Source organism: Symphalangus syndactylus, chromosome 1 (genome assembly GCF_028878055.3).
Source record: "Symphalangus syndactylus isolate Jambi chromosome 1, NHGRI_mSymSyn1-v2.1_pri, whole genome shotgun sequence".
In the NCBI taxonomy this organism is placed as follows: Eukaryota; Metazoa; Chordata; class Mammalia; order Primates; family Hylobatidae; genus Symphalangus; species Symphalangus syndactylus.
Genome location: NC_072423.2, coordinates 97,875,106 through 97,890,883, shown reverse-complemented (window position 1 = coordinate 97,890,883; position 15,778 = coordinate 97,875,106).

Sequence of the window (15,778 nt, the reverse complement as noted above, 5' to 3'; positions counted from 1 at the left end):
ATAGATCCATGTGGCAGGAATGTGGGGAAGTGGCAATAAAAGGGGGACAGAGCTAGGTGGGGGTTGCAGATTTCAAGAATTTTGTCAGCCAAGGCTACAACTTCAGGGCTTTATGTAAGGCACAGCCAACGTCAGATCTGTAGGTTTAAAGGGGGCCTCTGGCTGCTGGGTGGGGAATGGACCAGAACAGAGCAAGACTGGAGGCTGGCAGCCAGTGAGGAGGCAGTTGGTTGATCCTAGTGAGAACAGGCAGTGACCTGGACCTGGGCAAGGGGAGGAGAGAAGGAAAGTTTGACAGATCCAAGGGCTCTAGTGAAATGTCAAAGGAGCCAATTTTGCTGATGAATCGCCCATAGGGAGTGATAGAGAGGGCAGTGGCGAAGATTCTATTTTGGAGAAATGAGTGGATGAAGAATATGGGAGAGGAAGGTTTGGGGTAAAAACGCGCATTGCTCATGTCTGGTCACGGCACGGTAACTGGAGCTATAAGCAATCAGAAGACTGGACAGAATACAGAAGGCCAACGTTGTATCCCTGACAGAGCAAGCTTGCAATCCCCAAAAGAAGAAGAAAAAAATATGAGATGAGCCCCATGATCTCCCTGGATCTGTGCTTGGGGACAAATTCACAATCAGGGTGCAGTGAGCTGGGATCCACTTCGAATACAGTGGCCCTCACACTGTATTCAGAGCAGACAGAGACTAGAGTCCAGAATAGCTGAATGTGTTGGTCCATTGTTTTACTATAAAGGAATACCTGAGAGTGGGTAATTTATAAAGAAAAGAGGCTTAATTGGCTCACAGTTCTGCTGGGTGTACAGGAAGTGTAGTGCTGGCATGTGCTTCTGGTGAGGGCCTCAGGAAGCTTCCAGTCATGGTGGAAGGTGAAGTGGGAGCAGTTATGTCACATGGCAAGAGCAGGAGCAAGAGAGAGAGAGGGCAGGTGCCACACACTTTTAAACAAGATCTCACGTAAACTCACTCATCACTAAGGGGATGGCACTAAGTTATTCATAAAGGGTCTGCCCTCATGATCCAAACACCTCCCACTAGGCCACACCTCCAATGCAGGGGATTATCTTTCAGCATGAGATTAGTAAGGTACAAACGTTCAATCTGTATCACTGAAGCACCTAGAATCTTCAAGGCAGGGCCTTGGAGAAGAGGGAGCTGCATAGGGGAAGGAGGAAGAAGTCCAGCTGAGGGGCCCTGCCTGCTGGTGAGACCACCTCGGGCTTAATGAAGAATGACTCCTATAGTGTTGAAAGTGGGACAGAGATTCCAGATGTCAAGCAGTGCTCGGGGACTTTGGAGTTCTTTCCTAACCAGAGTACAGAGAACTCATTAACACAGCAGGCATCTACCTGCAAGGCCAGAAAAGCCTCATCTTAGTAATAAGGACCACATCCTTGAGTAAAGCCTGCTGTAGATCTTCCCTAACAAAACTTTTAGAACTAAGCCTCAAAAAGATTTGCATATTGGAGCTGGATTCTCACCAAGTTGAGAGAAATTTGGGAAACACATTAGACTTCCCACAGATCAGCCATAACAAATAATAAGACCAAGACTACACACACTCAAGTAATCCACCAATAATTGAAATGCCTCCTAGAATAAAAATCAACCCTTTTCAGAGCAGGATATCAGAATCCAGAGTTTCTGCAACTTATCACCCACAAGGTCCAAAATATAATCCAACAATTATCAAACACACAAAGAAACAGGAAAATGTGACTCATAGTCAAAAGGAAAACCAAAAACCATCCATAGAAACCAATTCTGACATAGCCTGAATAACAGATTTGGCAGAAAAATCATTCAAAGCAGCAATAATAAATATGTCCAAAAAGTTAGAGAAAAATATGCTTGACAAATTAATGGAAAATATGATTGTCATAAGGGAGCAGATAAGAGATCTAAGCAGAGAAACAAAAACTACAATCAAAAGAACCAAATGGAAATTCTAGAACTGCAAATAACAACTGAAATGAAAAAGTCACTGAATGAGATAATGAATTCCTTAGCTTGAAACACACCATGATGTCTGTAGGGTATCCAAGCAGAGACATTAACACACACACTGGGAGATATGACTCTGAAATCCAGGAGGGAGGCCAGGCTGGGAGAGAGGTCTGCAAGTCATCAGTACAGAGGTAAGAATGGAGGAACTCATGCAGGAAGCCTGTGGACACTGATGTGATCCTTACTTCAGCCTATGCCCCACTGGGGAGGTAAAAGCAACCAACCAACCAACCAAACAAACAAACAAAGAAAACACTGATCCCTAGACAGGCTATGTGACTGCAAACAACACCCTTTCAATCCCATCCCTCAGAGGGCTCCATCCCCCAAGCAGAGCCTTGTCAACCTGGCCCCTCAGGATCCCCACCTACTAATTACAAGCTCCTCATGGAGCACAGAGGTGCCTTAGGGGATGTTCTCTGCCAATTAGAGCCACGTTGGGAAAGCTACTATGAATTGGGCTACTTCCACCTCCTCCCACTCTTGCAAAATGTGCTCTATAATCTTGCTCGATTCTAAAACCAGTGAGGCCGTCGCAATGCCCCATGCCCCTAGGCTCCGGAACCTCAGCAGAGGAGTGTGGGGGGTGGGTGGCAGCTGTCAGGAGCTGCTTTTGGCAACCCAGGTCCCAGGGCCTGTTGGAACAAAGAACAGGAGCAGGGCTGCTGAGATGGGGTGATAAACTCCCCATCAGAGGAGAGGTAATTGTGAACAGCAGAGTCTTTATCTGAGCTCTCACCTGTACAGGCACTGTGCTGAGCTTGTTGCATCAATCATCATAACGTCCCAAGGAGGTGGAAAGTTCCATTTTCCATGTGACAACACGGAGACCTAAAGAAGTCAAGTGACTAACATAAGGATGAGAGATGAAGTGGTAGGACTAGGATTCAAATGTAGGTCTCTGACTCCAGAGTCCTTGTGTTTCACCTCTAGGCTCTGAGACTGGATGTGTGTCCAGCTGTTCTTCAAGCCAATTTCTTCCAGAGTCCCTGAAAATGGCTGGAAATGGCTCATTGTCATGGTGGAAGAGCCTGCTGATGGAGGAAATAACCCACTACCACAGCCACCATCATCAGAAAAAATAACTCTATCACCATAGCAATTGGTAGTAGAATCATTTGAACCTGGGAAGTCAAGGCTCCAGTGAGACTCAGCAGAGGAGTAGGGGGTGGGTGGCAGCTAGGGTTAGGGTTAGGGTTAGGGTTACGGTTAGGGTTAGGCCGGTCTAGTTGCTGAGGCCAAACTGCTGGGAAGCATCCTTCTCCCCAACAGCCATATCATAAATCAGCTCTGTTGTCTGTACCTTCAAACACATCCTGAACCTGCCCCATCTCCCCAGCTGCACCACCTCCCTCTCTAGCCTGGTCCATTGTGATGCCCTCTCACTGCCTTCCTGGTTTCCCCTTATGTGCCTTTCTGTATAGCCCCATGGAGTAGCCACAGTGATCCTTTACAGAACTCAGACCATTCCTCCTCCTGTTTAACACTCTCCTGTGCCTTCCAACCTACACAGAACAAAATCCATGCCTCTGGCCATGGCCTACAAGGTCCTGTGTGATCTGCCCTGTCCTGTTTCTCTATTGCCATTTCAGGCCACAGCTCCCTCTCGTATTCCACTTCAAGTACTCAAACCTTTTTACATTATTGAACAAGTCCAACTTTGCTCCTGCCTCAGGACCAGTTCACTTACTGTTCTCATGCCTTCCCCAGATCTTCATACAGCTGACTCTTGCCATTCAGGTCTCAGTTCCAATGTTATCCTCTCATCAACGCTCCCTGACACCCCTAACTGAAGTGCCCCCTAGTAAGCTTCAGGCAGTCATCACCCTTAAAATATTTTGTTTGGGCTTTATTTGCGTATTTCCTAGCTTCTCAACTAGATGCCAAGCTCCATGAGGTCATGGATTGTATCTTGTTCCCTGTGGTATCCCCAGTACCTCGTACAATATCTGGCAAAAAGAGACACTCAGAAACACTGATCAGGTAAATTAATTTGGGTTGATCTATACAGTCTCAAAGTTCCTGGTTCTATTGTTTAATCAGAATCTAAAGATTCTGGTTGTATTGTTTAACTTTCCACTTATTCATGTAATCGTCTGTCCATCATCCACACATCCTACTGTCCATCCATCACCCATCCTCCCACCTATTCAGTTATCCATCATCCATTTATCCAACCATTATCCATTCATCAATCCATCCATCCATCCATCCATTCATCCATCCATCCATCCATCCATATATCCATCCATGTACTTATCCTTCCATGCATCCTTCTAACCATACACATACACCATTCTTAGCCCCCACTCTGTGCTTGGTGCTGAAGACCTAAGTTTAACCAGGACATGAAATCTATGCTAGAGAAACTCCCAGCCTTGTCCTTGTGTTCCCTCTGTTCCTTATACTCTGAGCTGCTCCAGGTAGGAACTGCATTAACCTTGTAGGCAGATGCAGGCAAAGTCCTAGGAGGCTGCTCCTGTTTGTAGATAGGTCTACGCCCTCTTGGGACTTAGATTTAGACCTTCACCTCTTTCTTCTGTGCCCTGGTCACTGTTGGCTGTCCCCTGGGGCAGAACCAACAAATTTATCCAGCTCTGAGGCTCCAGATATAAGGGATTTGAGGAGAAGACTCTGCACCATCCTGAAGAGTCAGCTGAAGCATTTCAAAATTCAGAATGAAGTTCTGAGGGCCTGATGTGTGGTGTGATCTTTGTGCTACAAGACAAGAGGAAGGAGCAAGATAATGCCTGGGGTAGGCAAGAAGTCTTCCTGGAGGAGTTAGGGTTAGAGGTGGACCCAAAGGAAGGGGGCCCTGGGGAGGAAGAGTAAGGGTGAGGAGTATGATGCAGAGGCAGGGATGAATGTAGTATGAATGTGGGCTGCTAGTGGGGAAGCACAATACTAGTACCCAATGAACTCCTACTCATCCTTCAACACCCAGTCCAAGTGACTCCACTTGAGAAGGCTTTCCTAAACTGCCCACTCTCATCGTCCTATTCTCTTCAGACAGAGAGAATAATGATGGAAATTGTGATGCTAAAAATAATCATAACAGTTACTTAGCACCTTCCATGCCAGGCACAGTAACAAATACCTTGTGTCTATTATCTCATCTAACACTATAGCAGTTCACCATTGCGCTACCTTATCCCCACTTTTCAGATGAGAAATTGAGGCTTAGGGTGAGTGGGTGGTTTTACATCTTCTTAGTTATAGAAGTTTCCTGACCCATCAGGGGGATTTATTTGTCTTTTGTCTCTCCTGCCTCCACTGCTCATATATACACACTGGAAGTGATTATATATGCCCAACAGGGCAGAGACAATTTGACTATTTTCTGGGTCTTTGGAGGCCAGTAGAAGAGGTGTCCTAGTGCAAGCCTTGTATGAATGTTGGATGGATGGAAGGATGGATGGTTGAGTGGATGGAAGGATGGATGGTTGGGTGGATGAATGGATGGATGGATGGATGAATTAGTGGATGGATGGATGGATGGATGGATGGATGGATGGATAGATGTACTAGTAGATGGATGGGTACAAGGAGGGGTGGATGGATGAGTGGATGAGTGCATGGGTGGGTGGAAGGGCGGGTGGATGGATGGATGGATGGATGGATGGATGGATGGATGGATAGATGTACTAGTAGATGGATGGGTACAAGGAGGGGTGGATGGATGAGTGGATGAGTGGATGGGTGGGTGGAAGGGTGGGTGGGTGGATGGATGGATGGATGGATGGATGGATGGACCGTTGGGTGGATGGGTGGGTGGATGGATGGATGGATGGATGGATGGATGGATAGATGTACTAGTAGATGGATGGGTACAAGGAGGGGTGGATGGATGAGTGGATGAGTGCATGGGTGGGTGGAAGGGCGGGTGGATGGATGGATGGATGGATGGATGGATGGATGGATGGATGGACAGATGGGTGGATGGGTGGGTGGATGGATGGGCGAATGAGTGAATGGATGGATGGATGGATGGATGGATGGATGGATGGATGGATGGTTGGATGGATGTGTGGGTGAATGAGTGGGTGGATGGATGGGTGGATGGATGGATGGATGGATGGATGGATGGATGGATGGATGTGTGGGTGGATGAGTGGGTGGATGGATGGGTGGATGGATGGATGAATGGGTGGATGGATGGATGGATGGATGGATGGATGGATGGATGGATGTGTGGGTGGATGAGTGGGTGGATGGGTGGATGGGTGGGTAGGTGGCATATAGAAGCCCTCCTATCTCTCTGAAGTTGTTGGTTTTGTGGTGCCTCAGTGTGGCCCATATGAAGACAGCTTCTTGACTGTGCCAGAGCTGAACACGGGCCCTGGAGGCTAGGCCCAGCCCCTCCCATCTTCCCCGCACACACCTCTCTCTTTCATGGTCATTCCCCAGTTTGGCCTCACATCTCATCTTCCTGTTTAGGGGCTCAGCTTTCCGGGGGATGCCCCCTAAACCAAACCTTCATGGCCCCCAACCCACTTGCAGATGCTGCTGGCTTTGACCTCCCCCTCCTCAGCTTCCCCAATCTAGCCCCCGACCCGGCCCCCACACCTCCCCAGAGCCAGCTCCTCTCCCCGCAGCTGTCCACACTTACAAAGCCAGGACTGTTCGATAAGGCCGTGCCAGCTGGAACAAGACACTTCCCGTCTGACGGGAGGTTCTGCATGGAGCCTGTGGGCAGCTGTCAGCACGGGGGGCACAGGACCGGATCTGGAGGCTGCTCAGGGCCAGCGCCTCCCTTGGCCCCCTCAAGAGGGGCTCTGCTAGGCCTGGTCCAGGGTCCCAGAAAGGGTTTCTCAGACTGGGGGACCTGGAGTGGGGGCTTTAGCCTCCTGAACCCTCTGGGGCCCTCATACTCCCGTCCGTTTGGGATGCACAGGGGCAGCCTCCACACTGGAGCCTGGGAGCTGGTGACATTTGTTTGTTCTGCCCCAGGGGTCAGCCCACAGTGACCAGGGCACAGAAGGAAGAGGTGAAGGTCTCACTCTAAGACAGGCTTCCCGGCATGGTCACCTGCAAGCCATGGTGGGCCACCAGGGAGGTCAGAGCAGAGGTAGTGGCCAAGAGCAGCCCCAGAAAGAGGCTGCTACATCCCTTCTAGAAAAATCATCTGCTGCATGTCTTTAGGGCAGCTGAGAAAGTCACTCCACCAGCCCTTTCTGCTTGCTCAAAGTCCACTAGGCAATTATTCCACAACTATTTCTTGAGCAACTAGTACATGCCAGGCATGGGGACACAGGCCTGAGTTCCAGCCCTCACAGAAGCTGCATTCCCACAGCCAGCCTCCACCTTCGGCTCCCCCAGGCCCAGCCTGCCCGGAGCTGTGTACCAGGCCTGGACCCAGCCTGGCAGAGCCCCTGCCTTCTCTGGCTCTGACTCCTTCTATAAGGCTCTAATTACATCCTGGGAGAAACAATTAGAATGAAACTATGGTTTTTTTTTTTCTCCCCCCTGCCCCACCCCAGGCTGGGCCTGTTTAATAACTTAATTAAATAAACAGAATTATAATTATAATGTTAATATTTCCTTTCTGTAATGCCGGCACATTCTGCTGGAAGAAGCTTCTCTTGGGAATGGGAGCGTCCCACAGCCCCCAGCACCTCCCCAGTCCGAGGCTGGCTGCCCACTGGCCTCCCTGCTGGTGCCTCAGCCTGGAGCCCACCCGGTTCTGGGACTCAGCAGAGTTGGCAGGAAACCAGCCGGGGGGGAAACAGCCGCGTTCTCTCCTTCCTGAGTGTTTACAGTCGAGCTCAAACCACACGATGAAAATTACTCTGAAGCTCCTAATTGCACATTTCCTTCCTCTAACCATTTTCTTTTGACAGTTGACTTTGAAAACGTTTACCACTTAATTCTCCCGAGGCGGGAAGGAGGGAGAAGGAAGGAGGCTGCCCTGCTAGTGAGAGCTAGCTTCCCTGGAGGGGCCAGGCTTGGAGCAGGCATCCGGACAGGGTCCCTGGGGTCCCAGGCTGGGGGGAGTCTTGCCTCTCCTCGCGTCCTCACTAGCTAGGTGACCTGGAACAAGTCAATATTGCTTCCTTGAGTCTCATTTCCTCATCTATAAAATAAGATGAAGAATATGCACTTTGCAAAGTAATGCTATGAGATCAGCCAGCACTTAGTAGGTGCTCAATAAATGTTAGATCCTTTCCTCCTGGCTTCTTGGAAAAACACAGTCCCTGAAGGCAGAAGTCTCCCAGCTCTTATTTCCTCTACATGGTGTGGTGTGAAGTTCAGAACAGCAGCCTGGGTTCACACACGAGCTTGGCCTCCACCTAGCAGAGCAGTGGGGTCTGGGAAAGCACCTTGCTTTTTGTGACTCAGTTTCCAGGTCTGTAGGAAGGAATAGTGACAGTGCCTACATCACTGGGTCGCCTGGAGGATTCTGTGACTTATGGGAAAGTATGAACAGGAAACAAAGGACGGCTCAGCAAGGGCTGACAACTGTCCGCGTGGGTCACTCTGCAGGTGGCTGGACCGAGACAGAGTTGGGTTCTAGTCTTGGACACTCATGTGCTGGGAAAGTCCCTGGTTTCAGGGGCTTTCTGCGTCCCTGCTGTGAAATGGGTACGCTGACTCACAGGCTTGCCACAAGGCATGGGGAGGTAGTGGGCAGGAGGCCCCAGTGGGAGGCCTAGCCAGTGGCAGGGAGCAGCCACAGTCCTGTCCCAAAGCTAGGAGCCCAAGGGCCTTTGTCCCAGAGACAATGAAAGGTGGGGGCTGTAGCGTCAGTAGAGACACCTGTTGGTACTAGAGCCACAGTCAGCGGAAGGGAGCACTCAGCGTGGCCAAGAGCGAAACGGACCTCTGTGCCCACCCTGCCCAGAGGCAGCAAAGACCCCCCCCCCGGCTCAGGATTCCCCTGCACCCCCATCCGTGCCTGGGCTCTGGAGCAGGTGGCCTGGCTTTGCCCCCATTGCTGTGTGGCCTCGAGCAAGTGACTGAACTGTTCTGAGCTTCCACCTCCATGTCTGCAGACTGGGACTAATCTGGATTACTGGGAGGATTGGCAAGTTAATACATCACCCAGGGTCTGGTACACAGTAGGCACTCACTGAATGTCGGCATAACGTCCAGGACTGTTATTCATTCCTTCCCAAGCTCTGTGCCAGCCCTGGATGGTCCTGGAGCTGACAGAGACAGAACAGCCCCTGGCACTTGCATCCACGCCAAGTCAAGACCTGGTTTCTGCACCCCTACAGCCCGGACACCCATGTCTCGAGACCCAGTTCTAATGCATCGTCCTCTTGGAGCCTTTCCGCAGGCTTCCTTTCAACATTATACTCATGCCAGGGGCCCACGGGGCTCAGATCCCTGGAGTGCAGGGACAATGGACTTATCTTTGTGGCCCCGATGCCATCATCCTGGTCTTTTCCCACATGCCGTGGGAAGACACAAGGAGATTGGGAGAGGCTGGGCTGAGAGCCAGAACGAGACTTAGAAGCACTCACACCAGTGTGCAAAGGGCCCACATTGGCTGGACAGAGGCCACCTGCTCGTACCGTGCAGAGCCAAAGGCAGAGGGGACACAGGGATGGCAGTGGAGATATGGAGAAGGAGATGGATTTGAGAGTCATGGAAGGAGGTTACAATGATGGAATGAAGCAGAAGAATCTAAGAGCCTGATTCAAGAGATTCAAGGGACAGGAATCCCCAGAAGGACGTGTGACACCCACGTGTGAGGCTTGGCCCCCTTCCATGAGATGGGGACAGCCCGTGGAGGACCAGGATAGGGGCAGGGATGCCATCCCGTTTGGTTTAGGCCATGTTTGGCTGGGCGCATTCAGATGAGAGTCACTGCTCCTCCTCTCTTCATGGGATCAGACAGAGAGCCACAAGCAGAGCTGGGAGAAGGACCTGGTCTCCTTCTCCCCTTCACGTGAGTCTAAGACTCTTTCCAGCCCTCCCTGTGGTTTTCCAAGAGGACACCGAGTGGACAGAGTCCAAAGAGGAATGTTCCCTTGAAAACACACATCCTCTCAGCTATTTTCCTCTAGAATCATCAGCAAGAGCCCAAAATCCATACATTGTTTTCTGGTGAAAAATAATAGCAATCCTGTCCTGGTTGCCAAGTCTGTGAAATCACGAGCAGCAGACAGAGGACCCCTGGAGCATTCCCAGCGAGCCAGGTGCCAGCAGCCCCGTGTGGCCCTGAGGGCAGGTGCTGTGGGCGGGAGGGCCTGCTAGGGGCCGGCTGGGCCTGGAGTGGAGGCCATAGCCCTCTCCCCTCCAGACACCTGCTTCTGGAGGGACCTTGTCCCCTCCATGCTGAAGTCACTATGTGAACACTAGGACCCCCAGATCTTTTTCTCTGGCTAAGATCTCCCCTGAGCCCGGAGCTGCTAACCCAGCAGCTCAAGGCTTCTGCCTCACCCGTGGGAGTCTCTTAAGCAGCTCAACCTCAGTGCACCCCAAAAGGAACCCACCTCTTTACCTTCCTTTCTCCAGGTCCCTCTCCTGCTTCCAGTTGCCCCAGCTGCAAACCTGGGAACACATTGAGACCCAGGTAACTGAGCTGCATGTAGTCTCCCTCCTTGAGCTCTCACATCTGCCTCGCGCTTCCCACCCCACACTAGCTTCTGCCCAGGTAGCTGCCACCACCCCTGACTCACCTGGCAATCTTCCCTCCTCCTATCAGAAAAGAGGTCTTTCAAACAGGACCCTGACAATGCCACCTCCTGCTCCATGCACTTCAGGCCACTCCCAATGGCCCACCAGAACCCCCCACTGACCCCCTCTGCTTCCTCCAGGCCCTGCCTGGGGGCCCCACAGCCACCCACCCCCACAGGACCTCCAATCAGGCCCAAGGCAGTCATCGCCAAATCTGCCCCAACCTGCATGTCGGCCATGTTTGCAAGAGCTGTTTCCACTCTCAGAATGGCCTTCCCACTTCCCGACCCCAGGGGAAGCTGAGTTGCGCCCCCGTCACAGCCCAGGAACCTCTTCCCTGGGATGCACCCACATCCCCTCCTCCCAGGGCATCCCTGGAGCAGCCCATATCCCAGGTGCTGCCTGGCGGGCTCCACTTCCCATGCTAGGTGGCACACTGTGCACGGAAGGCAGTGTGAGCCTTTGGAAAGCTGGGACTTACAGTCACATCTAGCTGGGTTCAGACCCGCAGGAGCAAGAGCCAGGCAACCTCAAGCAGGCCTCATGGCTGCAGCTTCGGTACATATACAATGTAGGAGATGGCAAGACCCAGCCCACAGGGCTACTCCCGCCTTCACCCAACACGGCTTGTTGGCATTCCTATGACGTGCCAGGCATGGTTGTAGGAGTGGGGTGAGAGCAGGGAACACACAGCCCAAATCCCTACCACCCAGAAACTGGCCTGCTCACAGACAGAGGCCCAGCGTGTCAGATGTTGCCAAGTGCTCCAAAACACTGGGGGAGGCAACTATAAATAGGGGGCCAGGGGAGGCTCACTGTGCAGGCCTTCATTTGAGCAAAGACTTGAAGAAGAGGAGGAAGCAAATCACATGGGTGTCTGCGTCACAGGCAGAAGGCCCAGCCAGGGCAAAGGCCTGGGGTATCAGCTGCCCCCAAAGTGTGAGCAGCCGCAGGGATGCCATAGCAGCTGGAGTGGAGGAACAAGGTCAGGAGAGGCAAGGCCGGGTTGGAGGGGGCAGGCCTACAGAGGACTTTGCTGCCTCCTCTGAGATGAACCCTTGGAGGGTGAGCAGAGGAAGGGCAGGGTCGAGGCTCAGATGTTAACAGATCGAGGGCCATGGAGATGCCTCTGCAGTAAGCCAGGGCAGCTTGGACCAGAGAGGACAGGGGCGGTGGCAGGGAGTGGTCAGATTCTGAATGTTGCGTGGATGGGGTGGGGACACCACATGCTTTGCAATGCTCTTGGCACGAGCTGTGCACTCGGGTGTGAGAGGAGTTTGTTTGGCCAATAACTGATTAAAATAACGAATCCACAAGACATGATAATGAGGCCCACGGCCAAGGCGCAGAGGGTGTGGGAGACCCTCTTCCTGGCCAGGACGATGTGTGTGGACCTCCTGGAAGAGATGGCCTCTGAGCTGGGAGACGGAAGATGGCTTGGACAATTTGGGGAGCGTGTGATCCCCATGAGGGGAACCAGAGGAAGCTTCCTATCCTGCTTCCTGCTTTGGCCAGTCCCAACCACTCCTGGGCCTGGTTGGGCAGGACCCGGGAGCCCTCCAAGGGGCCGGGGTGAAAGGAACAGCAAAGGTGGGCTGGGAGTCTCTCAGTGGTTAGCACAAGACCTGCAGCTTCCCCCCCACGCCCCCCATCCCGAGAGCTGGCCCCAGCTCTGGCCCCAGTGCTCATCTGGGCTGTTCTGCCACCCACATGGGCTGCGGGGCTAACTTGGGCCCCAGAATCACAGGTACAGGGCTGCCCCAGCACACCCTGGGGTGTAGAGAAGACAAGCCACCTCCCTGAGCCTCAGTTTCCCCATCCAGAAAACGAGGGTATTGTGTTACATCTAAGCACGGAGGACCCCTCCTGCTCAGCCTCGTTAGGGTTCTGTGGGAGCTGGCACTGTCTTCCAGCAAAGCCCCCGCCCTCACCTGCTGCGGTGCCCAGAATTGCTACAGAGCTACTCTGCTTGGCACGTGAAGACCCCTGTTGTCTCCATCAAATTGCAAATGTGTGACCTTCAATAAGCAGCTCGTTCATGTCCCGGTCCCTTTCCTGACACTGGTCCTGCCTGGTCCTTTGGCACTGACCAAAGACAGGGGGAAGGGGAAACCAAGTCCTAAGTTTTGAGGTTGGGGCCAAGGAAGGTAGATGTGAGGGAGCCCTGCACTGCCCTAGGTAAGACTCACTGTGAGCAGCAAGGGCAGCGAGTGGTATTGACGGGCTGCCCTCTGCCCACTGTGTTGTGCTGAGCACCATGGGGCACTTAAGCAAGCATCCACCGCATGGCAACCACTGGTCACTGCACTTCACAAAGGATGGAACCAAGGCCCAGGGAGGCCGCTCCTGCACAGGAGGAGGGGAGGGGACACTGGACCCCAGCGGGAGGACGTGAGGGCGTTGGGGGGTCCTGGAAGGACCTCAGTCTTCACTTCCCCACTGCTTCCTGCTCTGTTTTCAGACTGATTCTTTCTTCTTCAGGGCAAACATAGACTGTAATAGCTTGGGCATTCGGGTGACTTGGGAAATCCTGCCAGGGTTTCCAAGACAAGAGCTAGGTTCTTATTGTTCTTGGGGACTCTAGCCCCCATCATGGGGCAGGTGCACAGGGCCTCAGGAGTATTGGGGAATGGAGGGAGCAGGGATGGCCCTTATCTAGAGCAGCCAATGGTCACTGGAGTTTAGGCTGCTGAACAAGGTGGGGGGCAGGCACTTTGCGGATAGAAATGGATCTTTGGGGGCCAGACCCAAGGTTGGCTAGGAGACATGGCCTGTTGGCCTGGCCGAGGGGGCCCGCTGTGAGGAGCTAGGGGCCCACTGGGACCCACTGGCTTCTGAACCAGTGCATTCTCACTCAACTGGCTGCTTTTATGAGCCCTGGACTCTGCAGCCAATTTCCTGGCAGCAAAGCGAAGGGGCATCCCCAAGCCACCTGCCAGCATCCAGCGCCCACTGGTGTGGTGGGAAGGAAGGAGACCCGAGCTCCTGGCCATCCCGCAGCACCCAACTCTGTGCCTGTGGGTCAGGCCCCTTACTACTCAGGGCCTCGATGTCTCCAACATCTGTTATTGGGGGCTTTCCAGAAAGGAGAGAGTGTCCACATTGACTAACATCTATGAGAACTGAGAAGGCCCTGGGGGCATGCTGCCAAGAGTCCAGCTTTCTGCCAAGCCAACATAATTCAAAAGGTCGTGTGTTCTTCTGGGCAAGGTCCACATGGGAGGTCTCCAGGGGCAGTGCTAGGAACAAGAACATTCGAGATCTGTCCTGCCCCTCCGTGTGACTATGCACATGCCCCAGAGCCTCCCCATGCCTCCACCTGCCCCTCTGTTAGATGTGATCCTGCCTCTGTCTCTGCCCTGAGCATCGCAGAGCTCTGTTTTATGTGGAACTGCAGAAGTCGTCTGCAGCTTCTGCTTGTGGCCTGGCTGTCCTCGACTCTCAAGAGGGCCGCTTCCTTATAAAATAGCCAGTATCTTTCAAGCTCTCCCACTACACTCACTGTTCCGCATCTATCCAGGATCTTCGCTTATTTATATTAGCTCACATATATTAGCTCATTTCATTCTTTTTTTTTTTTTTTTTTTTTTTGAGACACAGTCTCGCTCTATTGCCCAGGCTGGAGTGCAGTGGTGGGATCACGGCTAACTACAACCTCCGCCTCCCAGGTTCAAGTGATTCTCTTGCCTCAGCCTCCCAAATAGCTGAGACTACAGGTGCTCACCACCACACCTGGCTAAGTTTTGTATTTTTAGTAGAGATGGGGTTTCGCCATGTTGGCCAGGCTGATCTTGAACTCCTGACCTCAAGTGATCTGCCACAACCATGTAGGGGGAATTATTATTATCGTCATGTCCATGTTACAGAGGAAGAAACTGAAGATCAGCGAGGGTGCCAAGGCCATGTAGCTAGAAAGCCTGAGCTCAGAACCCGTGCTCTTAATTAAGGTACCACACTGCCTCCCTTCTGATGAAGGCCCAGAGGGGCAAAGGAACCTTGGAAAGTCACACAGCAAGCTATTGGCTGTATACAAACCCAGGATTCCTGACTCCCAGGCCTCTGTTCTTGCACCCACATACACCAGGCCCTCCATTTATTCCGGGGATAATATGAGCAGGTTCTTCATGAGAGAGAGACATAAAGGAAATTTCTCCTGCAATGAGGCACTTGTGAGATTCTTGAGAGAGATTAATAAAATCTTATCAAAGAGCACAGCGATTCATGCCAGCCCACCCTGTCAATCAGGAATCGGCAGAACTATAATTTCTATCAAACTATAATTAGCTGAATTTCCTTTTGTAATCTTGGGAATCCGAACTGACTGCAGCCTATCATTGGAGCCGTGGGATAATGATCAGCTGCTTCTCGTACAAAAAGGTTAGGAGTCAAAATGCCCTATGGGTCCCTTTGATGTTTAAAGAGGAATCATTAATGCAAAGACACGAAAAAATTAGTGGAATTTCAAATACAAAACAAATGTAGCCTTGTTGGGATCCAGGGTTTCATGGAGGGAGGGATGCTTGCCCGGCTGCTAAACCAGGATGGCTTCCTGGCCATGGCCACCCCCTCTTTGGACAAGTGCCACAGAGTGGGTGAGGAGTGGGGTTCGTATTTCTCTAGGGCCAGCATGGTGCCAGGTAAACAGTGCATACAAGAAGTAAGCGGAGAATGAATGAGTAGATGAATGAATGAATGAAGTGGGAGGGCTTGGTGTTTTGTTCCTACACATGAGCCTTTGCCATCTGTCACTCTACCTGGAATACCTTCCCCTCTTTCTGACTCTCTGCATGGGGAATTTGCTGCTCAGCCTTCAAGACTCACCTCAAATGCCCCTTCCTTCAGGAAGACTTCCTGGATTTCCTCCCCAACTTGGCTGCTCTCTCCTCAAGCTCCTGGGGCCTTAGTCTGCATTTCCCCTCCCGCTAACCCGGGTCAAGACTCCTGTGGCAGGCACCACTCTGCACTGAGGATTTATGTCAATGAAATTGACTTGGGTCCCTGTCCAAGGGGGTCTGCATTCTATTGAGGGGAGACAGAAGACAGGCAGTAACCTGTGCTCATCAAAAGGTGCTCATCAGCCTTTTTGTGTCCTTCCTCCATCAGGGAATCTCTGGCGAAGACCACGTCTGCCC